At 44.2% G+C, this 25,505-nt stretch overlaps 1 long non-coding RNA gene across 1 annotated transcript; it reads left to right on the top strand.

Moving 5' to 3' along the window:
* The first annotated feature begins 1,289 nt into the window (after positions 1 to 1,289).
* LOC147652759 (uncharacterized) lies at positions 1,290 to 23,737 on the top strand. The gene is made up of 3 exons (XR_015287925.1): positions 1,290 to 2,420; positions 17,862 to 18,026; positions 21,935 to 23,737. It is a non-coding gene; the product is annotated as an uncharacterized LOC147652759 (long non-coding RNA).
* Positions 23,738 to 25,505: the final 1,768 nt, after the last annotated feature.

The raw sequence follows: 25,505 nt of genomic DNA, 5'->3' as shown, positions 1-25,505 counted from the left end.
CAAACCTAAAACAAAAATCATCCTAGGGTTTCCCCAACTTTGAACAAATTACATGATTGTGGTTGCTTAAGTAATAGCTTCTTAAAATAAAATCCTGATGCTTTATTTGAAGTGGTTTCAATATCAGCTTTCACTGTCAAGTTGATATTACTAAATGAGGCAGAAAAGAATTATTTATGCATAAAAATAATAAAAAATAACACCGAATTTTCATCAGTTTCCAATAGTCTTGGAAATTCTCAGCACCATTAAGGTGTGTGTTCTGTTCTACTGTAGCCACAAACTGGAAGATCAGGTTTAGACAAACTGAGTGGAAATCAGTGGAAATCAGTTGTATTGCACAGCTCTGTAGCAGGTGTGAGCAGATTGATTTATCCCATGCATCTTTGAAATCTGAGTGAAACTGCAAATCCTACAGTCATCTTTCTAACATGTGCTTCCTCCTTAGTTTGCTACATACTGTATCCTATTAATTAAAGAGCAGGGATTAAAAAAGTGGACCTGTTGGAGCAAATCCAGAGGAGGCCACAAAGACGCCCAGAGGGCTGGAGCTCCTCTGCCCTGCAGACAGGCTGAGAGAGCTGGGGGTGTTCAGCCTGGGGAAGAGAAGGCTCTGGGGAGACCTTAAAACCTTTTTCCAGTGCCTAAAGGGGCTCCAGGAGAGCTGGAGGGACTTTGGACAAGGGCTAGGAGTGCAAGGACAAGGGGGAATGGCTTCAAACTGAAAGACGGCAGCGTTAGTTTAGATTCCAGGAAGAAATTCTTCTCTCTGGGGGTGCTGAGGCCCTGGCACAGGGTGCCCAGAGGAGCTGGGGCTGTCCTATCCCTGGCAGTGATCCAGGCCAGGTTGGATGAGACTTGGAGCAGCCTGGGATAGTGGAAGGTGTCCCTGCCCATGGCAGGGGGTGGAACTGGATCATCTTTAATGCTTCTTCCAACCCAACCCATTCTGTGATTCTCTGGGTCTATGAAAAAGCCGCATTTTTCAGAAGCTGAGATTAGAGTAGGAAGGCTTTAAATCATAAGATTTTTATGTATCTTTTTATAATTAAACACGTGGCTTTCGAGGCCGAAATCCATTTCCTCCCTCTCTTACGTGCAGTGTTGCTGCAGAAGCAAAGACAAGCAGTGCAGATGGGTTCCTATTAATAGCAGCTCGCCCGCAGCATCCCGGCGAAGCTGGGGTGGCTCCATCCGCGGGGATTTCCGAAGGCATGGTTGCAAGCCGCAGAACTCAACACAAGAGGGCTCCAGCTCCTTTTGTCAGGAAAAACACGATCCCGGCTGGTGGAAGGAGCGCAGCGAGGCCGAGAGGAGCAGTCCCTGGCGGGGCAGCGCTGGGGCGCCGTGAGGAGGAGCCGGCGGGGGATGCCGTGTGTGCCTGCCTGGCTCCCCGCTCACAGGGGATGGGAGCAGGAACACCTGGAACAACAGCAGCGTGAAAAGCATCTGTCAGGCTGAATGCGAGCGTGTGGGAGCCCCGCGTTTTGTGCCGCAGCAGCGCAGAGGTCAAGGCCCCGGCTGCTCCAGCCGGACTCGGCTCCGTGTCCTCCCCTCACAGCAGCCCCAGCCGCGGCTGTGCTGCCAGCAGCCCTGTCCCCGGGCGGGACAGCCCTCTGGGACCAGGCTCCAGCTCAGGGAGACACAGAATCGCTCTGCCGAGCCGGGGGTGCCGCTCAGCAGCGGCTGAACGTGGGCCCGGCTGTGCCCGGCTGGGCCAGGAGGCCGCAGGAGCGGGGTGGCAGCAGGAGCAGGGCCCTGTGCTGATTCTGGGGAGGCCACACCTCAAATCCTGCGGCCACTGCTGGGCTCCTCAGGGCCAGGAGGACATTGAGGGGCTGGAGCGTGTCCAGAGAAGGGAACGGAGCACCAGAAGGAGCTGAGGGATGTGGGGGGGCTTGGCCTGGAGAAAAGGAGGCTCAGGGGGGACCTCTCATTCTCCACAGTTCCCTGACAGGAGGGGACAACCAGGCTGGGGTCAGGCTCTGCTCCCAGGGAACGAACACCAGGATGAGAGAAAACAGCCTCAAGTTGTGCCAGGATAGTTTTACTTTGGATATTGGGAGTAATTTTTTCACTGAAGGGTTTGTAAATCTCTGGCACAGCTGCCCAGGGCAGTGGTGGAGTCACCATCCCTGCAGGGATTTAAAATTCGTGTGGGTGGCACGGGTTGGTGGTGGCCTTGGCAATGCCAGGTTAATGGCTGGGCTCAGTGGGCTCAGAGGTCTTTACCAACCAAAACAATTCTGCAGCTCTGTGATTCTGAATTTACTAGAGTGGACTTCGGGGGAAGCAAGGAAAGACCTTGTCATCCATGTCTGAAAATAGCCCACAACAGAAGGAAGGAAACGGATGTCAGTCATTTCTGCTGCTCATCTCTCATTTCCCCTTGGAAAATTTTTTTCCACATTCATTACAAGGTAAATCTACTTTTTGGAGAAGATATTTAGAGCCTTCCACTGCTTTTCTGTGCTCTAAAGCATTTTAACTAAATGTTTTGACTGATACCAGCATTTAAACTGTTTTCCTTGGGGTGTATTTCCAGCCTGTGTGTCCAGGACAACAAACATCCCATGGAAGTGCTGCATTCCAGCCAGGAAACTCAGTGCACCCAGTGGGGGAAAAAAAGCAGCCTTTCCCTCTGTGTTTGCTGACAAGTGACTTATCTGCAAAAGTTTGATTGGGCTAAAAACTGTAGTGAGTTGGAATGAAATCATATAGCACTTGATTTACAGATCTTGAGAATATGAGAAGGTTGGATGTGAGCAGGGATGATAATAAAAATAATAATAGAATTAGGTATTAATTATTAATTTGAAGCACTGCATGAAACATGGCCATGGTACTTAGAAGGACACAGAGTTGGGTTCATGCTCACTGTTGCATTTGAGGCAACAAAGATTTTAAATACTTTCTGAGTATTTTCAACTATGAGGAAAGCCCCAATTCCACTTGTATTTGAATGAGCTCTCTAAGTTGCCTTAATTATTACTCAGCATTGTTCAGTGGTTTGCCTCCTTATGGTCTGTATTCTGCACACCCTCAGCACCAGAACTTGCCCCTGGAAGGTGAAAGCTCTGCCTCTTCCTGCTGTCTCCTCTGCAGGAATCATCTTCCTGCCCTTAGCAAAGCTTCTCAAACCCCTTCCTGTGGCTCTGATCCTTTAGTGCATGGAAAAACCCAGAGAAATGGGGGGGAGGGCTGAGGGAAGGGCCTCTCACCCCAGATGCATCCTCCTGACACGATTCAATGTAGAGATGAGTGTTGGCACAAGGCAGTGGATATACTCGGGACTTTAACATGCTTTTTACAAGGAGTCAGCCCCCATGTCTCTGGTGGGAGGGGTGATGTGCACTTAGCAGGTTGCTGGTATTGACATGGACATGTACACACGAAGCTTGCATGGCTGAGCATGTTATGTCACAGGCCATCTCCTCAGCTGTGTAAGCAACTGCAGAGCCACTTCACCGTCAGACCCATTAGCACCTCATTCCTTAAGAGCTTAATCTTGCAATCCTTCCTACTGCTAGTAGCCCTTACTCATGTGAGTAAGCAGATCTTCCACTTCAGCCCTTGTAGCCTGTAAGCTGCTCCCTGTTCCTAGAAAATCCTCAGTGCCAGGAGGCTTTCCAGCCGTAGCGTTGTTGCTGTCATGTTCTTTACAACTGTAATATTTATTCCCTAAAAGCTGCCTCATCCCATCCACTCTGGCCTGGCTTTTCAATGGAGATGGTGGCACAGAGCCTGCAGGCTGCAGTCCCGTGGGCTCAGGGGCTTTGTCGAAGGAGCTGCATCCTGGAAAGTGCTGAACATCTTTGTCAGGTCCAAGCAGGGGCTAAAGCACAGGCCAAAAGGGGACTCACAAACAGGAACTCCAGTGCCACTCCCTGAAAATCACATCCATGCTGAATTCCTGCAGACAGCTCGACATTGTCCAGGCTTAGCTCTGGTCACCAATAATTTGCAGAATTTCATAGCACAAGCTATGAACCTTCCCAATTTAGAGGTTCTGTGCAGTCCTAAGTCCCTTAAATATCACCTCTGTATAAACCACACGTTCCAACCCTCTGAAAAATCACATTCTTACCAAAATCCAGCTTTAGAAAATGCAGGTGTTGCAACACCTGTTTTTACTCAGGGAACACATTAATGCAATTAACTTCCCAAAGCCTTACTGTATAGGGAGGAGTGTGCATAGGAGCTGGGAGAAAAAGGTACCTCTTTTTCTCCTGGTGTCAGAATTAGGGGACAAAAAAGTTCCATGGGTGGTCCACAGGGAAGGAAGGAATCTTTTCCTTTCTTTTTCTTTTCCCTCCTCCACAAATAAGCAGTAAAGAATACACTGCCTGCAGCAGGCAGAATGTCCCTATTTGCTTTTAATTGCACCTTTCAGCAAATTTACCAACTGCTCCCTTGCCATTTATTTGCCAGGGGCTGGGGTGTGAAAGGTGGTTATCCAAAGTGTGCTCTGGGAGGGTGGTGATATCCAGCCCTGCGGTTTGTTTGATTGCATCCATGCCCTAAGAGGGATGTTTCAACCCTGGAATGAAAATAAAGCCAGGAAGCCACATGAGTTTTTGTTTTCTTGGTTCTCAGAGAAAGCAGCTGCCCGCATTTGGTTGGGTTTGAAGGGAATTGAGTGTTTTGTGCCTACAATACAAGGTCACAGGACCACAGACCTTTATGTTTAATTGATGCTTTCCCATCTGCAGGCCGTATCTCCAGGCAGGTATCAGTGATCACACCACTGTTATTCCCAGTGCCAGTCCCTTTAGCTGTCCCCTAGTGCTGGATCCCCACTGGAACATGCTGCTGGATGACCTGGGGACCATGGGAAAAGTCTTTTTTGCACTCTGATGTTTCAATGTCTGTGCCCAAGCCCAGGAGGATTTTCTCTCTACATGAGGAGAGAAGTGGCTGGTCCAGGGGTCAACCAGTGATGCTCTGTGACTGGCACAGATGTGGATTGTGAACAGAGATGGAATTTCAGGAAGCTGGTTCATCTTTGGCTTTGCTGCAGGCTCTCTTTGTGGTCTTGCCCATGGCACAGAGGTACCTCTGCTGTCTCTGAGTGTCAGGTACTCCAGCCCTCTCTAGGACATTCTGTGTAATCACTTCTTTAAAATAAGATGGGAGAGGTTCCTGCGTCCCCTTCATGACCTCCTCACGTGTTCATCCTGTCACAGACACCAGAGGGGAGTGAGCTCCATCTCCCAGTTCTGCAGCAGAAGCAGATCCAGAGTCCCAGGGTTGTCCTGGCTTGGGGACAGTGTGACACCCTGGAGATCCACTCTGCCTGCCTTGCTCACAGCCTGCAGAGGGAGGCACCTCTGCCTTGTTCAGACATAACACTGAACCCTGTAAACCACAGCTGAGGACAGGGATTGGACCATTAAAGGTCCCTTCCAACCCAAACTATTCAAAGATTCTGTGAAACCCAACCTTACGGGAGTGGAGCCTGTTCAGAGGGGTAGCTCAGGTCTGAAGTATTTGAACACATGAAGCAATTAATTATTGACCATTTTGAAAGGGAATTTGCTGTTTGCTGCAGTGCAGGATTTGTACTCCCAGTCTGAGTATGACTTGGACCACACCTAAAAATGTTATTTAAGAAAGCAGAAAAAGGCTAACATGTTAAACTTATTTTTTTACCACCAGACCAGCTGGATATTAGTGTTGAAAATGTTTTCAGGTGTGTATTTCTTCCTGGGAAAGTAAAGCAGATACAGGTATGACTTTAGCATAGCTGGTCAGAGATCCAAGGTAAGTTCAGTGCCAAAAAAAGGTTTCAAGGGGACTGCACAGCCCCTGCCTGTGCCTTCACCAGGACTGAGAGTGCGTCTCTGAGTGGGCATCTCCAATAGAGCTCAAAGTGCAGGGGTGCCCTGGTGCCATCCTTCTGGAACCTCACTGCCACCCTTACCTGAGAGACAGCTGCATAAAATCCTTCCCTGCCTTCTTTTCATACTCCTCCAATGCTACAAAATACAGCTCCCCTGGCCAAATTTTTATATATGCTGCAATTCCATTTAAAAATTAGTAAATTTAAAATACTTACAAATACAGGCTTATGTTTTATACATAGCTACTTTTTAGTAGTGTTGGGATGTGTCATTTCCTCCCTGGGATTGTAAATTTTGCAGTGTGGGCAAAGCAGCCTCAAAAGAAAAAGGTTTTTCAGGCAATATATCCAGGGGACAATATCTGCTTTCATAAAGCTCTGAACATGCTGTTTGCCATCTCCTAATCTTATTCCTGTGTTTTTTGGGTTTTTGTTGGTTTTTTTTAATGCTGCTGGAGACTAACTTCTGGTGGCAAACTCCTTGTACAGAAAAAAGTGACTATTTTAACCAATAGCCTGAAATCACACATTCTTTCATTGAAAACAGTTAATTAGGAATTGAGCTCCGAAGTTAATTTCACCAAGGTCATTCCCTGTTCTATTGGGTCCAGTGACCCTGTCTTAAGTAATCACGGCATTAACATACAAGGTTATAGCTTTCTTTTCAGTTGATGACATAATCTCTTTAATTGGTGTCAGGAGGCCTGCTTATGAAAGAACCATGGAAAACACCTATAGACTATAATTTTACTTTCCCCATTCACAGAGCAAATGAAACAAGCCTTAAGAATGTACTAGAGGCTCATTACATCTCCCAGCCTGTCAACACAAAGCCCCTCCGTTCCAGCCAAGGCATTAGGAATGATCAATTCTGTTTACCCCTAACTCCAGCCTGTGAACTATTAACCTTTTCAGCAAAACTGGTGAATAGTAAATGTCAGATAATCCTCTCTGAGAAAGTTAAGAGGGTAGATAATGCATTTTAATTGATTAAAACTTGCATGAACAAAAGTTTAAAATATCAACAGGAGAATCCCTCGCGATTCCTATTTTTGGTAGGACGTGATCCAACTATTCCGGGTTGACCCCGGTGTCCACTTTAATTTTAGCTTTTCTGAGAGAAAACTTCTCTTAAAACTATACCTGAAAATTAATATCCTGCTTAGCAGAAATTCTGCTTTTAGGAGACAAGATCCCCTTTGCAGCTTGTGCACTCGGGCTACCCAGGGCTAAGCCAGAGCAAGATTTACACTGGTTATTGGAGGTGGATTTCAACAAATATCCATGCAGAACATATTTAAAAAGCTACAGAGACTGGATGGAAATACTTTATTGCATGTTCTTTTTATTATTTATTACTAGGAGTTACTGCTTAGGGTTTTTTTCATGGGGGCTTTTTGGTTTTATTTGGGGTTTTTTTTCTTTTTTCAGTAGTTTAGACTCTTGCATATGCTATGATTGATCCAGCTCCCTCACAGGGAATTTTCTTTGTCATGGCTATGAAATCTGTCTGAAGCACTCTCTGAATGACAGAGAGTCTTAAATTCCATAGTAACCAACATTATATTGTTTATGGAGAAAACAAGATGTATTTTTCCTGCACCACAATTATTCACATATTTTTTTCCGCCAATTGTATTCCTCTAAACCTTCTACTATTTCAGGTTTTTATTTTTTGTATCTCTTGAGGGGATTCACAAAACTTCCTTTCCTACTGCTGCATTTTACCCTCTGAACATTCCCAGCTCCTGAGAATCTCCCTTAAGTTCATATTTATCAGTTGAAATCAATTCTTATGTATTTTATATTTTCTGATTGAAAATAATTTTTTTTGTGTAGTTTAAAAAAGGGAGGAGAAAAATTGAAAACAATTTGATTGTTTCCAAAGGAACAAAACCTTTTAAGAGAGAGAATTTTAAAAATAAAAGTCTATTTTTCTCTTGGTTGTCGCTGAATAGCACATTCATATCAGCCCTTCCCAATCCTTTAACTGGAGCAGGCTTTGTTATATTCTGTGTCATATTTGGGGGCTTGTAGGTACAAGTGGAAAATGTGTTTTACCATCCCTGGAAATACATACTGGGTAAATGATCTTTGCCCTTCATCCCTTCCCTTTCTAGCAGAGCTGAGGGTGGAAACTGCTGAGCTTGAGCAAAATCCAAGTGGGTTTATTTTCCTGGGACAAAGTTTGTTCCCACCAGCCTTACCCTGGCCTGCAACAATCTCCAAGTGATGCTGCTCTGTGAGCTTCATGTCATAGATCATACAATCACCTCTCCATTTTCTCTTAGTTGGGGCACCAAGGTGTTTTATCAGTCTTTTGTGTAGCTTTTCGGAGGAGAAATTGCACTGCTGCATTTTCTGGTGCACAACCACCTCCCTTTTTTTGATATTATGCACCATAGGATGGGGACAAAACTTTTAGTGGTGGTGGTTTTAAACTAAAAGAGGGTTAAGTGAGATGGACTGTAAGGAAGAGGTTTTTACAATGAAGATAGCAAAACACTGGCACAGGCTGCTCAGAGAAGCTGTGGCTGCCCCATCCCTGGAAGGGTTCAAGGCCAGGTTGGATGTGGCTCAGAGCAACCTGTTCTGGTGGAAGGTGGAAGAACTCCAGATGATTTTGGGCATTACCACTGGCTCACCTGGAGTTGCACAGTTGCAGACTCAGCTGGTTGATGTCAGCAGAGAAGCTTGACATGAGTTATTGCAATTTTCTGCACTTGTGGAGCTCCCAGGATGCTGATCCTTGGCTGTTTTAAGGTGCTTTACAAACTGTAGCACTCATTTTCACCCCAAAGATCTGAGTGTGCCAATGGGACTCAGGCCCCTCTTCAGGGGCTTGTTTTTTTCTGCTGAGTTTGCTGTGGGCATCTGTGTGAGCTGCATGCAGCTTTAGTTTCTCTGTCATTACCTTCTCTCACTCTGCTTCCTTCTGGACTCCAGATGAGACCTAACAATTAGTCTTAGGAAGGCACTGCTGGTCCAGCTCCCTCAGCTCTCCTGCTGGAGCAGCCACTCTGTGAGGAGCACTCACCCAAACTCCTGCCATGGGCCACAGTAGAGTTCAGTGTGTCAAAATTCAGATCTTCTAAAGTCGTTCTCATTTTTATTCTTCCTCTTTAGATAATTATTATCTCAGAGCACAGTCCTGACTTGGATGCAGAGGTAGGGATATGTGTGTCTGGGAATGCAGTCAGGGAGCCACAGCAGGTTTATCTTGGATATGAGGAAGAAGTTCTTGACTGTGAGGGTGATGAAGCACTGGTTGAACTGGCACAGGTTGCCCAGAGAAGCTGTGGGTGCCACATCCCTGGGATAGTTCCAGGCCAGCTTGGATGGGGCTTGGAGCAACCTGAACTAGTGGGTGATATCCCTGCCCTTGGCAGGGGGCTTGGAAAGAAACTATCCCTAAGATCTCTTCAAATGCAGACCACTCTGTGATTCTGTGATACTTGAGTTTGCTGATAAACTACTACTGTGTGGATTTGGAAATAAAACACCTCATTTTCTCTGACAGTGCTGCTCCTTAGTTAGCCAGAAAAATTATAAAATACATTCTGCCCTCTACACCTCAGCTTCCTTTCAGAAGTATGGCAGCTTCCCTTCAACACAGAAACACTCCACAATTTTCTTATTTGTCTCCTCTTTTTTTTTTCAAACTTGTTTAAGTCTTCAGGAGCCAGTCTTGCCCATTTAGCCACAAAATGCGTGTGCGTGCATGCGTGCGCGTGTGTGCTTCCAGTGAAAAGAAGGGAAAAAACCCACAGGTTTGAGTTTGTACAATGTTTGCCCCTTTTCCCAGCAGGGATGGGTTTTGAGAGCCAGGAGACAAAAAGCATGGCCTCAACAAGCTGAATTTAAAAAAGAACATCATTTTCGTTATGTAGTCAATCTCAATTACAAGCAAATGTTTTCTCTGTTGAGACTTTTCTCTTTTCAGAGCATTATGCAAGGCTCTTTTGTGGGTTGAGAGAAAGGATCAGTGGTCAATAGGGAGCAGAGTGTTGTGTACAGTGGATTTTTGTATCCTTTAGTCTACTACATAATGCGTTTTGTCAGGAGAACAGCCCAACATCCTGAGCAGATTTGCTGAATTAAAGAGCACAGCAGGGATAGGAAACTTGTTGCTAGGTGACTGACAACTGCTGCATGTCACTATCTCTGTGCCGGAGGTTACTCTTCCCTTTTCTTCCACCACTCAGTCTTGCCTCTTAATCTGCATCTATAATTAACTCTCTTAATACCGTGCAGCCATTTCTCTCCCTTTTGCTTCACATGGTTCTCTCAATGTTATTTAATCTCGAATGGGGAGGATAAAAACTATTTCATTTTTGTGCTTTGCTTGGCGGGGAGAAGTTTGGCGGTTGGGGCGGCGCAACGTCTCGTGGCGAGGCTGGGATGAGATGGCTCTTAAAAGGCATTTCAGGAGATGTATGCTCTTTGTTCATCTTAATGCTCAGTGAAACATTGCTGTGTTTACCATCCTCTCTAAAGCCTGTTTGTTTCAATTCATCTTAATTGAAACGTGATTGCTTTTAACTGTTTAGGTTTGGTGACCTTCCAAGCTCTTTCACTTGTGTATTTTGCAAAATAGATTTTCTTTATATGAGGCTCTTTCTTCAATGACTGGAAACCCAGGGCTGCATCTGGCCTAGATTTGTAGTGGCAGAAGTCAACCAGACAGCAAGTGTTTACCCTCTTTTTTTTAACTCTTATTTTTGCTCTTATTTTTCACCTGCTGATCAGCCATTTGTTGTATTTGTAAAGGTCTGTGTTGTTCTGAGGATGGATCTGTGTTTGAGAATTACACCCCCAGGTTACACCCATCAGTCACTTTAGAAATACATTTATTTTAATTTTAGTTTTTATTTCAACAGCTAATTCAAAATACAGGGTATTTGATGAATGTTCTAATTGCAGATATGTGATTATTTGCTTGGGTTTTTTATTTTTTAAAAAATGACAAGAAATTGTGTTCCACTGCTTTCTCCTTGCACTCTTTCAAACGGCGCCTTTTTTCTTCATTTTCTGTGCATGTGTTTTGGGGAAGCTCAATTCAGGAGTTCCAAGGAATTAAACCAACAAAAGCTCTTTTTTCTTCTCACAGGTTTGTAATAAAGCTGCGATCATGGGAAGTGTGTACCTTGGACACTCTTTATACTGAAAATTAGACAGCAATTTAAGAAGAATGGCCAGGCAGATGGGAGAAGTGCTGCTGGTGAAATTAGGTGGCAGTTGTTGCTTCTGGGGGACTGTCCCCTCTTTGCTCAGTGGAGTGCTTGACTTGAGCAACTTAAAGGAAAAGCAAGAAAAAAAAATCCCAAAGACTGTTTAGTTTCTGCTTCTAAGCAGGAGTTCTTTCCTCACCAGTGCAAAAGGTTTTACTGAGACCAGGAACTGTAAATTGAATCGGTCCCTATCAACTTCTCTGAAAAGTGTCCTCTGAGCCTCAGTCACCAGGAGCAGGTGGATTAATGAGCACTACCTGATTAATGTCCATGAGGAAGGTGTTTTTACAAGGGCATGGAGTGATAGGATGAGGGAAAATGGCTTTAAATGGCCAGAGGACAGGGTTAGATTGGATATTAGTAAGAAATTCTTGATTGTGAGGGTGTGAGGACCTGGCACAGATTGCCCAGGGAAGCTATGGATGCCCCATCCCTGGAAGTGCTCAAGGCCGGGTTGGATGAGGTCTGGAACAACCCAGGATCATGGAAGGTTGCAGAGATCATCTGGCAGGGATGATCTAGATCCAACCATCCACTCAAATGATCCCTCCAGATCATCTATTTCTAACCCTCCTCTTGGAACTGGATCATCTCTCAGGCCCCTTCCAACCAAACCATTCTACAATTCTATGATTCCAGGAGCTTGGACTTCAAGTTTGTAGCCTGGAGATGTGAGTGGAGAAAGTTCCACCCACAACTGTGGCAGAGTCTGAGTTGAAATGTTCACAGCCATAGATGAACACTGAAAACTTGGTGATTAAACTGCATTCTGTTAGTGACAGAGTCAAGCTCATGGCACCACCCCAGCCTCGAGCTCATGCACTGAGCACGGAACAAGTTCTTGCCCTTCTCTCCCTGTCTGAGGGTGAGGGACACACAAATGTTCTGGCAAGGTAGAGGGAAGTTCCTGCTAAGTAACTAAAAGGCTGTAATTTTCCTGAGTGCGAGCTCTAACCCCAGAGAAAGCCACTGCAGCATCCATTCATGTCTGCCTTCACCAGCTCCTGAAGAAGTCCATTACTGCAGGAAAACAGGCTCCCCAGCAGGACCAGGTACAAACCACCCCCATTGTCATCTGATGCCTTCCCTCCTCACATGCTCTGCTTCCAGCTTCCTCTTAGCTTTACAGTTTTTAATGCAGCCCTTGTTACAGATGCAGCTGTTGCCACAATCTGTCTCTGCAAAGCAGAGCCCTTTTCAGGCACCAGTCCCCAGGCATGAATGGGAGAAGAGCAGGGAAGATGAAAGGAGATGGTGAGGGAGAATGATGACACAGAGGAGTAGCTCCAAGAAAATGCCTGGTCCCTCTCATAGCACTGACCAGTCTCTGGACACAAGGTCTGTCCAAATGGGTTTTTTCCCAGGTGTTGCACATAAAACTGTGATAAAATCTATGACCCTACTGGCTGTAGCTGTGTTGTCATTGCAGAAGTTCATTGCATGGGCAGGAAGATCATGAGAGAAATGGGAGGTGTCTCTCAAGGCCAGGTCTCGTGTGAAGTGCATGGAGAAACTTCCAGGATTCTTCAGGAAAGTTCTTGTCACACCTTGCCTGTGAAGTATAAGGAGATGATGAAGAGCAGGAGGACAGATTATGGCAATTATTACTCTGAGGTGACACCTGCTTATCTGTTCTCCTTCCCAGGAAGAAGAGATTCTGTTCCTTTCCCCAGTGAAGGCAGTGGATCCCCCATTCATATCCCACCTCTTTCTTTCCCCACCTTGCCACAAAATGGGTCTTTAGCTGGCTGTACCCTTCTTTGCACAGCACTGGAGACAGATCACTTGTTCCTGCTGTGGGCTTGTTTTCTACCCTGGAAAAATGTGTGAGATGCCTTCAAACCTGAGACAGGAAAGGAACTGTGTGAGGAATGTGACTGAGCATCAGCCACCACACCTGCTTTGCACAAAAATGCAGGTGCCAGTGTGGGATTCAAATACACTCCCAGGGACTCCTTTGCCAGGGAACATGAAAGAAATACTACTTATAAAAGATAAAATATAGAGATAAAAATATAGAAATACTACCTATACCCTCCCTCTACTGGAAAAGGCAAGAATCCTAAGGGTAGAAGTGTGGAGTCACAGGTCTGGAACAAGCAGCTCCTCAGCAGGGGAAATTTTTCTTCCTCCATGCTGTTTTTTTCACAGTTAAGAGAATAAACCCAGATTTAAACATGTAAATTGGAGAGTACAGTATGTATTTCATACCCCAAACTATATTTGACCCAGTAAAAGGAGAAGCAGGTCTGCATCTCAGGGATTGTTTCCTGACTCGTCTTGATCTCACTTATTAATAAATTTATGGACTCTGAGGTGACTTGGCCAGACTGTATTCTTGTCTAAATTTAGCAGTCAATTTGGTTTATTGCTTCAAGGCTGCATTGAAGAAGAATCAACAAAAAAGCATCCTTTTTTTTTTTTTTTTGATCACTGGAGTTAAAAGCGCATTTGTGTGAAAATGGATCTGAGCTTGGAAATAACAGCAATTAATTATTTATTAAGTGCACACTGGGGATGGGCTTTAAAAAAAAAAAAACCACCACATTGCACCTCTTTTCCTCAGGGTCTCTTATTTCTCCTTTGACTGTTTGTTGTCTGTATTTTGCACTGGGTTTGCCAACACCATTCCCTGGACCCAAAAAATGCTGCTGGAGGCTGTGGGGAGGAAGGAGATGTCTCTGAGCTGACACAAGGTAAAGAGATGCTCTTGGTGAGGGATTGATGCTGGAGCTTTTTCAGGGCATGTTTCTGTTATTTCAGGGGCCTATAAAACATCTCACATGTTTTAATCTGCTCTGCTGAGAAATAAAATTAAATCGTGCAGTGAAATCAATAGGACCAAGTAAAACATATCTGGAGCCATCTGCTGCCTAGTTAGAGCACAAAGAGAGACAGTTTCCCAAATTACTCTTTCAATGGAAAATGAGCAGCAGGTTTTATAACAGAATTTCATCTTGTGGGAAACCAATCAGAAATGCTTTTGTATCCGAACTTAGTCACTGGCTGCATCCCTCATAATCTCTCACTGAGGCTCCAGCTTTGGCAACTGTGAAAGAGTCTGCTGTTTTGTTTTGTTGAAGGAAAAAAAACCCAGTGGGAATTAGGTTAAGATCTCCCCTCCTTGCCCCAGTTCTCAGTCATGTGAAGAGTTGTTGGTTCAGTGTCTTATTTTAACTCATTTCCAAGGCTCGGTGGCAGTGATGAAAACTCTCACTGTGTCTTCCCTGCAGTCACTCGTCCTTCTTTTTGAGCAACCAGGTTGTTCAAAACTCCATCCAGATGGGGCTTGAACACTTCCAGAGATGGGGCAGCCACAGCTTCTCTGGGCAACCTGTGCCAGGGTCTCAGTACCCTCAAAGAGGAAAAAAAAATTCCTAATATTTAATCTAAACCTGCCATTTTTCAGGTTAAAGCCATTTTCCCTTGGCTTATTATTAAAGCCATTTTTCCCTTACTCCACATCCTTGCTGAAAGTCCCTCTCCACCTCTTTTGGAGCCTTTTAAGGTACTGGAAGGAGTTCTAAGGTCTCCTCAGGGCCTGGAATGTTCTGTTGAGCCCAGGTTTTTCTTGATCTTTATTTCAAAACACTCAAGAATTACAGAAATGAAGAAAATTAGCAAAACTGGAATTTCCAATTGTTATTTTCCTGATCAAACATTAAATTCTTTAAAAATGTAACCAAACTTGTGTTTGTTTATGGAGTAGAGAGCTCTGCTGCCATTAAATTAGTTGTGACATTTTAATGTAATTAGACAACATTAGTGTCAGATAAGATTCATTAATGGACCTTGATCTTTGGTGGTTGTTCAAAATTGATTTTTGCAATGGAAATCTATGTTGGATGGAGGGAAAAAAATCATAAATTCACCTTTCTGCTAAAATGCTCAGCTAATTGACATAAGTACATTAATGAGAGCAACACACTAATAGGATTATATCAATATTCCCCCTGCATCAGTTAGAGACCCAGCAGCAATGGTCATTAATTATTGCTTTACAGTAATCCTTGGCAGCTTTTCTAGGAGGTGGATTGCCCTTCCTTCAGAAGATCTTTCTGCTTTGTTATTTTCCCCAGCTTTGGGGCTTTGCTGTTGTTTCTACCAATGTAATCCCACTGGTCAAAACCTCAAGGTTGGGTGCCTAAAATTAGTCTCCTAAATCTATGCTTTGATAGCTCTCCAAAACAGAGTTGCATTTTTTCCTCTCAGAACTGAAATTCCAAGACATCAGATGAAATATTTAAAATACTGATGTTTTTGAAGTCAGAATGTAGCTATGTTTGAAGAGGATTTGCAAGACCAGGAAAGATAATGGTTCAATTCTCACTAATAGTCAGATTTTCTAAAGAAATACATAAAAACCTGTTTTAACATGTTCAAGCTGAAAATTTTGTCTAAAGATTTTAGCAGAATTACTTCTCATTTCTGCCAACACTTTAATATCCTTTGTTTGTCTGTATTAAACTAAAAGAAAATGTTTAAACTACTGAGTTTTAGATACAAGCCAAAAGTGATAAAATCTTCCTGATATTTTAGAATTAACTTGGTTTTGTAATGTTAAAAGCAGGAGCAATATTTAATCTTAAAACAACTTGGGTTTAGTGATCCTTGTTTATCTTTTATGCCAGGTTTTGTCTATCATGTCATTCTATTTATTTTTTACTCCAAATAGTGTAAGATAAAGCTGCCAGCACACAGGGCTGTCCATAGCACAGCATTTTAGCTACACTTCTTCTGCTGGGGTTTCCTGAACAGACAGTATCTATATTTATATAAAACAGCAGAAATAGAGATAATCCACTGCTGTGTACAAGGATCTCTAAGTGAAATGTGCACTCAATTGCTCTCTACAGCTTCCAGAAAGGACATCTCTTCTTCCAAATAACAAGGGACAGGGCAAGAGGGACTCAAGTTGTGCCAGGGGAGGTTTAGTTTGGATATTTGGGAAAATTTCTTCATTGAAGGGGTTGTCAAGCACTGGAACAGGCTGCCAGGGAAGTGATAGAGTCACTTGGCACCTCTGGAGGTGTTTAAAAGATGTGTGGATGTGGCACTTGGGGACATGGGAAGTGGTGGCCTTGGCAGTGCTGCGGGAACAGCTGGACTTGATCTTATAGGGCTTTTCCAAGCTAAATTATTCTGTGATTCACAATCCAAGAATTACACAATGGCTTGCTTATGTAAATGCATGATCCAATTAAATGCAGATAAAAATACAGCACAGGATGATGAAGCAACAGTGTAACGTGAAGCAAAGATGTCACAGTTGCAGTGGGGATGTGTTCTTTGTCCCCCTGATTTCTGGACACAGGGAAACATCTGTATCCTGCCTGTCCTTCCTTCAGCCAGGGACTCACCTGTCTCTCTTTTTTTTCTTCTCAGGAGAACTGTGAAGAAAAATAAACATTTCAGATGTGATTGAAAGCAGCCAGTGAGGTCCAGAGTCTGGGCCAAGCAGAGTGTGTTTCCCTCAAAAAAAAACCCCAATGAAAAATGAGGTTTTTCCTTCAAAAAATTATAGTGTGGGGTCAGACATGCCCAAACATCAGCTTCACTGCTGAACTGCTGGTTTTTACATAACCAGCTCAGGTGTTTATTGTGCTGAGCCCTGAAAGTGAGTTTTGGAAAAGGTGCTGGTAATGATACAAGGTCAGACCAGATGTAAAAGAGTCCCAGATTGAGAGAGGGGATGAAGAAAGCAAAACTTTGCTGCTGTTCTCAGTCTGCAAAAGATTTGGTATGCAACAAAGAGTCTGGGTATGCAGGTACTCAGACAGAAAGCAAGGGGAGCCTTGCCAGAAAAGACTTGGTGCTAAGTGTATATAGATATTTACTTCCTCTCTGTTTTGGGTGATGATTCCAGTTAGCATCATCTCTGCAACAAATATAATGGCTAGTGGGGGTTTTGTGTTGACTTATAGCTTACACAAGTATCTTGCATGTGTGCAAGGGAGCATGAGGAGCAGCTGTCTGGCTTTAAAACCACTTTAAAATCCCCATGCAGGGGAGATCTCTGCTCCTTGCTACCTCCAGAGCCCACCCTCAGCTCGCACAAACACCTCTGCTCAGGTAGCTTCAATAATTTGCCTGGTCAGAGGAAGCCAGGGAGTGAGTGGTAAACACTCTCCCATCAGTGGCCTGCAGATCCTCAGGGACTCGTGTGGTGCTTCAGAGACCCACCAAGGGCAATTAAGAAAAGTCAGCCTTTAAAAGGCATAAAATATCGGTGCTTGCTCCTGCTGGAATAAAAGACATTTATCAATCAAAACAAACTGAAAGTGCTTTACCTGAGACAGTTTTGCTTAGGGGGTGTCCCTGACCTTATCAGCCACATCCCAAAATTCTCCTGTGTCCGGGACTCCCCAGGCACAAATCCTGTCCCATGGAGGTCTGTGGGCAGCTGATGAGACATCAAGGGCTTCCTGCTGTGGGCAGGGGACCAGCAATTATCCCAGGCTGACCCAAGAACAGAGAATCATGGAATCAGAGTGGTATGGGTTCAAAGAGATCTCAAAGACCGTCTAATTCCACCCCCTTTCCATGGGCAGGGACAGCTTTCACCAGACCACGTTGCTCAGAGCCTCATTCAACCTTTGAACATTCCCAGGGATGGGGCATCCACAGCTTCTCTGGGAAAGCTGTGTCAGTGCTCACACCCTGCCAGGGAAGAATTTGTGCCTAAAGCCCTCAGCCTTTTCTAGCCTGACCACCTCTCACCCACCGTGCCCTGCTGCAGGAGCCACGGCTGGATTCAGAGACACCCAAACCTACGTTTTTCCTCACAGGGCAGGTGGGACCTCTCTGCAACTCACCATTCCCATCCCAGAATGACTCCACAGCAGGCTCTGAGCTGGATGGGCTGGGGAAGCAGGGACAAACACACCAGCACTGAAGATCCACATTTGGAGAGGCTGATGCAGAGGAGCAGCAACAGTCCCTCTTGTCACATGGTGAGTGGATGACGGTACCAAGGGTTGTGTTTATTTAAGGTCATAGAAGAAAAGAGCCTTCAAAAACTATTGGAAGTCAGTGAGGGAATGACTTTGTGAAGCACCTGGGGAGGGCTGTGAGTGGTGGCAGGAGGGGAAAGTGCAGAGGAGTTGGTACATGGGGCATGGAAAATGCGGGGGAGAGCTGGAATTATGCAGGGCACAGAGGCAAGGACGAGGAGCTCGAACGAGATGCAGCAGAGAAAGGGGGAGATAGTGAGTGGTTGTAAAAAGCAGGGCTGGTCTTGGCAAAGACAGAAAAGGATTTCAACAGCTCTGTTCTGACTGGGTGTCAGGGAGGATGCAGAAAAGGAAGTTTTATTTAATAACTAATAAGCAAATAATCAGCGTGGAATTTTTACAACTGTAGTTTGAAAGGCAGAATTTACCCCCTTCCTTTCCTTTCTCCACACACATAGATTTTTGATTCCTGCCATTTCTGGGAACAGCTCTGGCATTTTATTCAGCTCTGCTGTCATTTATATTGAATTTTTTCCTCTGCCGCATACAGTGGTAAATGTTTTCATTTCAACTTGACTCAGAAATGCTCAGGACTCACTCTGAGCTCTCTTACTCCAGCTCTGTGTCGCTGCAAATCCATCAGTAACATTGTGGTTGCCCCCAGTTTTTTACAGATGTAAATGAAAGAAGAGTCAAGCCTTGTATTTGGATCAGGAGGCCTGACTGCCTTTTAATAGAAGCATAATGAAACCATCAAGAGTTTTCATTCAATTAGACTTTTTCTCCCTCTGGCAAATGATTATAACACATTTATAGCGTAATGGGCAATTACTTTATACTCCTTTTCTGTTGACATCCTATTAAGCCTACATTTTCTGTCCCTAACAAAGAGATCAGATATAATTGTTAGGAACTACAAGGAATACACAAGAGCTACCAGAATACATTTGAGCACAATGAATATGGATCTGTTAGCGAGATGCATGATGTGCAGTGGCAGATTCCTCCCCTCCTTTCTGCTCTGGGGGAATCTCAATTACATATTCTTCTATTCCTTCTTATATTAACTTTTCCTCTAGTGTCAAGAATTATCTTTGTGCTGAGTGAGTGTTGATTGTACCTTGAATCTTGTACTTGTGAATATGAGCCTGAGAGGTGCCATGAGGGCTGCAGAGGCAAGTTTTGCCCCTGGAAGCCTTGAAGATGTGTGGAGGCTTTTTAAACCTGCAGCTGGGAGGCCGGGAAAGCAGGGCAGGGGCAGGAACTGGTGGAGTCATCTCTCTTGTGAAGCACAGCAGGTGACTGTAGCAATGCTGATGTTTTCTTTAGCTCAATGACATTTCTTATCCAGCCTCTGAAGGACATGGAGCTTCCTCCAGTACTCTGCCTTGGGATGGCAGATGAGTGCAGCTGAGTGGGTGTTGGTGGGAGCTGTGAGTACATCCCTGAGAGCACAGAGTCAACAAAGCTTTTACAGGGAGATTTCAACAGGAGAAATCCAACAGATTCTCACTCTGGAGCAGCAAGCCTGCAGGATCCACTCTGCTCTCACACAAACTGCTGCTGCTCTGGGGCTCACCTGTCTCAGCACCAGAGATCTCATGGACATGGCAACAAGTCCCTAATCCCTCTCATCCTGCTGAGGGCTCAGGTCTCAGGGATGCTGTTAGGTGGGAGCCCGGGAAGCATCTCCAAGTTGCACTACCCCGGTTGTGGTCATCACTGCAGAATTACTCTGCCTGGAGACGCATTACACAAGTACTGGCTGTGGCAAACTGTGAAATTGTGTGGGACAGGCTGCTGCACACTGTGGATCCTCACCTAAATGCTTCTCTCCCAGCCCTGGTGGTGCTCCAGCTCATTCCAGCTCCTGGTAGCAGCAGTGTGGACATCTCATCAGGACACTTTAAGGGGTGACAAACTGGACACAAAGACGTTCTTCACCTGCCTGCCTTTGTGCTCTTGTGTTATCCTCTGTGATCACACACCCATGACGGGTACAGGAGAAGCAATGCCACATCCTGACAGGTCACCTGGGAATTTGAGCACATCCTGGTAATTCCTACCTGGCCATGCAACAGGATCAGTTCATAGATCAGGAATCATCTTACAAAGAGCAGCTCTGAGAACCAGGGATGGAGGAGTCACCCTGAAAGAGACATTATTCAGGTGCTCCATCCACAGGGTCAGGGGAGTAGGACAGAACTTGGTCTGTGACAATTTCCATGGCAGCAGAGTCCATGTCAGGACTATGTGAGATGGAGGAAGGTGGTGAAATCAGCAAGTAAAACAAAACAACTTAACCTGCAGGTCTGAAAGACCATTTACAAGACTCTGAGAAGACTTTTTTCCACAATTATTGACAGTTTTGGGGTTTGGGGATGCTTATCCCTAGCTTCTTTTGAAAAATCCATGTTTGGTGGATTTTCATGCGAGTTGAGTTGGTGCCTCTGCAGAAAGCTCTCAAGCAGAGGCTGATTTCTCACAAAGTCAGACTGATGACAGGCTTGGGGTAAAGCAGGAATCTGTGCATAAATCAGGCAGGCATGTGCCATTGGTTTAGGGCTACAACTTTTAACTTATACCCACAGAGTGGGGTAAAATATCCTCCTCAATGTCACCCAAGTCCTCACTGGCACAGAGTAAAGGTGTTAAACACACTGCAGGTGCAAACTGAATGCACTGGGGTTGTTAAAATCATTATCAGTGTCAGAGAGGCAGGCAAGGACACATCACTGGAATGTGGGGAATTGGCATGTGTGCTGTGCTGGGAGCCCCTCTGAGTCTGAGTCTGTCCCCACACTCTTTGTGATCCCAGTGGTGGACTTTGGTGAAGTGGGGACCCCTTTCCCTGCCTTTTCCCCCATGTTTCTATGCACTTCACTACAGAATAAAAGTGCAAACATCTGTGCTTCTGCCTACTGTTGGCTCTTGTCTCTTCTTCCCAAAGGTTTAAGCATTACTTTTTTTCATGTTCTGCCTAAATCGTCCATTCCACAGCCATCTGTCACAGATTCCATTTCTAAGTCAATTACCTGGGTTTTCTGAAATCAAATACCTGTGTACCTTCTGTTTTCAGAGAAAATATGAATTTCATTATTTTTTATTATTGTTTAATAGCACCAGGCACACAATGTTTGGAGGCAGCCTGAATTTTGATTCAAAATGTCAGTTCTTTTTCTGAATAGCTCCATCAGCTGGAGACCTTCCCCATCAGTTCTTTCATAAAGCAAAAGGAGACAAATGTGCAGATCAGCTAACTAGGGAAGAAAGAGATATTCCTTCCCTTGACCTAGAAGCCTGGCAGGACCTTTCTTCAATGCATTGCATTATGTAGTGGTTTTCACTATTATGCATATATTTAGCAACAGCCACTCGCCAACCTGCAAAGGGAACAGGGTGGTGAAAGATGGAATTCAAGGGAGGAATGAAACACCAGGGGTGTTTTGTCTCTGCTTTTATATTTCAAAGATTGCACTGGAATATATATGAGAATTTCTCTTCATTGTAATGTGGGACTTCATAGCTTTTAATACCTTTGGCATCTCTCCATTAATATACTTCCTGTGACATTTCTGAACAAAAACCCACTTCAAACTGCTGTCAAAATGAATCTTAAAGCAGCTCTAATTACAAGCAAAAGTAAAAAGATCCACCACAGTGCAATGAGAAATGCAGGGACCCACTGGAGAACATCCACTTAAACAGTCTCATCCTCCACCTGGAGAAAAATCAGGAAAGACTTTGCCCAGAAGATGGATTTTATCATCTTTCAGGCAGATTATTTTTGCTGGGCTCCTTTCTGACATCTCAAGTGCTTGGTACCTGCTGGTGTTTAGATTCTCTAATTTAAATACCTGCTGGGGGAAAGTGCCTGTAACTGTCCATGTGTTGTCCTTTTGTTTCAGCTCCCATCTGGCCAAAGGCATTTCATTCTGAATATTGAAGTTTTGGTATCAGAGAGTTATTCACTGGATTAACCTGAACCTTCAGGGACCGTTTGCTCTTCAGTCACCATCCTTCACCACCAGTCCTGACCCACAATTGCAGCATGAATTCCTGTGCAAGGGGATTGGAACCACAGTTCCTGGACACAGAGGAGCTTGTATTTCTGTGGCCTAAGACCAAACACAGCAGTCAGGCCTCAACCAGCCAGACTCAGAGAGGAGCTGAAGTAGAGCCACATGAAAAGTTGGCATTTATGGTGTCTCTTCACTGCATTCAGCACTGCCCAGGTCACAGCTATGAATATTCCTGTGAAAACATCCATAAATGGAATAAACCAAGGTCTTACTAGGTGCCTGCTACAGACCCTCTCTGTGTTCTTGTATTGTCCAAACCCTGAGTAGTGAGGAAAAGTCTCCAGGTGAGCCTCACACACCTCCTAAGTTCTACAACTCCAACTGACATTATTTGTTTAAGGACATTTTTATATTAAAAAGGAAGCCCAACTCATTTACGAAGTGTTCAGCCTCTTTTAAGGGCTTTTAGAAGCGAGACGTGTGGCTCAAGTTAGTTGGCTCTGCACTAATCCCTGAAATGAGACCATTTCCTTGGTTATCTACCAGTTGTTGTCAGCTCTGTTTCAGAGTGGACACTGGAGTGACTGAGAAATCCAGAGCACTTGGTAGATGGAGCATTCAGAGCCCAACCTTTCCACAGGGGGAAAAAAAAATCCAAATATATTTTTCTTTGTCAAAGTGATTATTGATTGGCTTAAGGCAAAGCTGGGGACTAACCATATGGGGATGTCTGTTATACGATTGGATTAGTGTTTGGACCTAACCCACTCCAGCTCTATCTCCAGGATCAATAGAAGATGCTAAAGAATGATTAGCCTTGCAGCTGCGTTGTGTGTTGTGATTCTTCAGTCACAGAGGGGAAAAAAAAAGATAAACTGATCAGAGGATTTAGAAAAATTAACATCATGTCTATAAAATACCATTTTATTACTTCCTATACTGGTGATATTCAACAGTAATCAGCTGCAGAGAAATAGCAAACACAGGTTCTTATTTAGTTCAACTTGCCATTCCAGCCTAGCAGATGCAAAATCTTAAATGTTTTGGCTGTAACTTTGCATGTAAAAATTATCAGAGAATTAGATCAGAGTAATTTCTTTCTTAAATGGTGGAGATGCACTGATTTAACTCAAAAACACAAATTCACTAGAACATTATATATAAAGCTTTATCTTTATTTTTTTTTTTCAAAAATATACTACTTTCCCTTTATTCTGCTTTTAGAATGTAGCACAGGGCTTTTCTGCTTTGAGATGAATGTGGAAAAACAGGGTTTAGTACAAAAGGACCCCCTACCTTCTAATACTAGAGATGGCTTGGGTTACTAATCCCTATTTCTAGGAGCAGATGCTGATTGTCCTATTAATCAAAGCAAATCATTAGGCATTAATTACACTTAGTAACAGAATAATTGCTTGGTTTACCTAAACTGTGGTAGGAATGTTTTTTTTTCTTTCTGAGCAGGATAAGCTTATTTAAATGATGTCACAAGCACACACACAAAGCACAATGAAAGTAGAGCAGGATCTTGTTTGTTTTGCACGTGCATGAGGTGAGCTGGTCTTGGAAACAGCATCTGTGGGCCTGAGAAAAGACTGGTTCAGAAATGTCCTGGCACAAGGGATGATTGTTGAGATATAAGAGAGAATAGTGAATAAATCTTGGATATAAGAGAAAATAGTCAATAAATCTTGTGTCTTGATTGCTGAAAATGCTGGGAATTGGGGGTTTCTCTGCCTCCCCAGCTGAGGTTTGGATGCTGGGTGATCCAGTCTTTCCATCACAGCATGGGAAGGTGAGTGGCTTAAATACACCTCCAGTGTCAGCAAAATACCTTCCCCAATCAAATAAAGGAAATAAAGACACAGGGCTATGGTCTAACAGTGATTATCATTTTAAGTGTGTTCTGCTGATCAGAGTTTATTTGCTGGGGAGAGGGGGACCCCTTTCTGTCTGTCTGGTGCTGTAACAAAAAGCTGATGTGACCAGACTCATGCTCACAGCACCCACAGCAGCTCCAAGTACTCAGAAAGGGAAGAGCTCCAGCACAAATGCACACCTTGGATTAAATATCCAAGTGAACAGTGTTGGCTTTTCCTGCCAACAGCTTTAGAAAGACCATGTCTTCCCTGGGAAGAAGGACTGTGCTCCTGGCAAATAAAAATAAAACCCAAAATGTTTTTCTCAACAAAACTTAGAATTGTTTGCACCAAGTTTTCACCTGAAACTCCTGGAGTTAAAAGCTCAGCACAGCTTCACAGTATTTATTCCAAATAAATGTTTTATAATGGTGACACTTCAGTGGCATATGGGTCTGTTTTCAGTGGGAATCCTGGAGTGAATCGTGTTTGTGCATTACTAAGATCATAATTCAGCTTTATCAGAATCATGACTTCATGCTCAGAGGATAAGCCTTTATGTAAGAGATACCCAGCTTGATTAATTGTACCCTGTTCAATATGCAACTCAAACAACCAAAATATGCACCATCACAACTGAAATCAAATCAAATTAACCAACTTCGCTTTTTTTCCCACTTGTTCAGTCTAATAAAAGTGCTGGAACAGCCTGCCCAGGGAAACGGTGGAATCACCATCCCTGGAAGTGTTCAAAAAATGTGTGGACCTTGTAGCACATAAGAATAACAATGGTGGTGACAAAGCCATTATTAACATGTTAACTTTTATGCCCTTTGGAAACAAGAGATACTGGGAGACTGTCCAGAGACAGGCACAGCTCTCCAGAGGTTACATAAAACAAATAAATTTAGAGATTTGCCATTGACATAAATAAGACTGGCCCCAGAAATGGTGACATGGTATTTATAGCTGCTCTAATTAGAAGTTTATCTAATGGCACTAGAACACCAGGATGTCAATGCCTTGCCCCTTGAAATGTTCCAGGCCAAGCTGGATGGGGCTTTCAACAACCTGGTCTAGTGGAAGGTGTCCCTGCCTGTGGCAGGGGTGTTAGAATTGTCTTTAGGTCATCTTTAAGTTCCCTTCCAACTCGAGCCATTCTGGGGCTCAGTTAGTGGCTTAAATGCATCTGCAGTCATTTGGACTCTGCACTGGTTCCACACCTTTCTATACCACATGTGCTTTGGGAAGCAGGATGCTGACAGCTGAAGTGGGTCTGGAACAGGGCTTGTGCTGCTTCCACCTGCACACACCTCTGCTTGCACAGATTCAGTTTATGAAAGCAAAGTTCTTGTGATCATAAAAACACAAACAGCTGGATCTGCCAGACATGGGAGTGTGTGAGTGGTGCTTATACCTGGCTGTAAGTACCAGCAAGAGGAATAAAGCTGAAAAGCAACATGTGCTTTGTCTTTGCTCTGCTTTCCCTGGCTCTGGAGTGCAACCAGACCCAGTTAACACTTGACCTCTTATTAAACAAACTCTTCATGCAAAACAGCTTTATCACATGATAAATATTGCCATTTATGGACAGCTGT

The sequence above is a fragment of the Cyanistes caeruleus genome, chromosome 6 (genome assembly GCF_971803275.1).
Source record: "Cyanistes caeruleus chromosome 6, bCyaCae1.hap1.1, whole genome shotgun sequence".
NCBI lineage: Eukaryota > Metazoa > Chordata > Aves > Passeriformes > Paridae > Cyanistes > Cyanistes caeruleus.
This window is presented reverse-complemented; position numbering and strand designations above follow the sequence as displayed.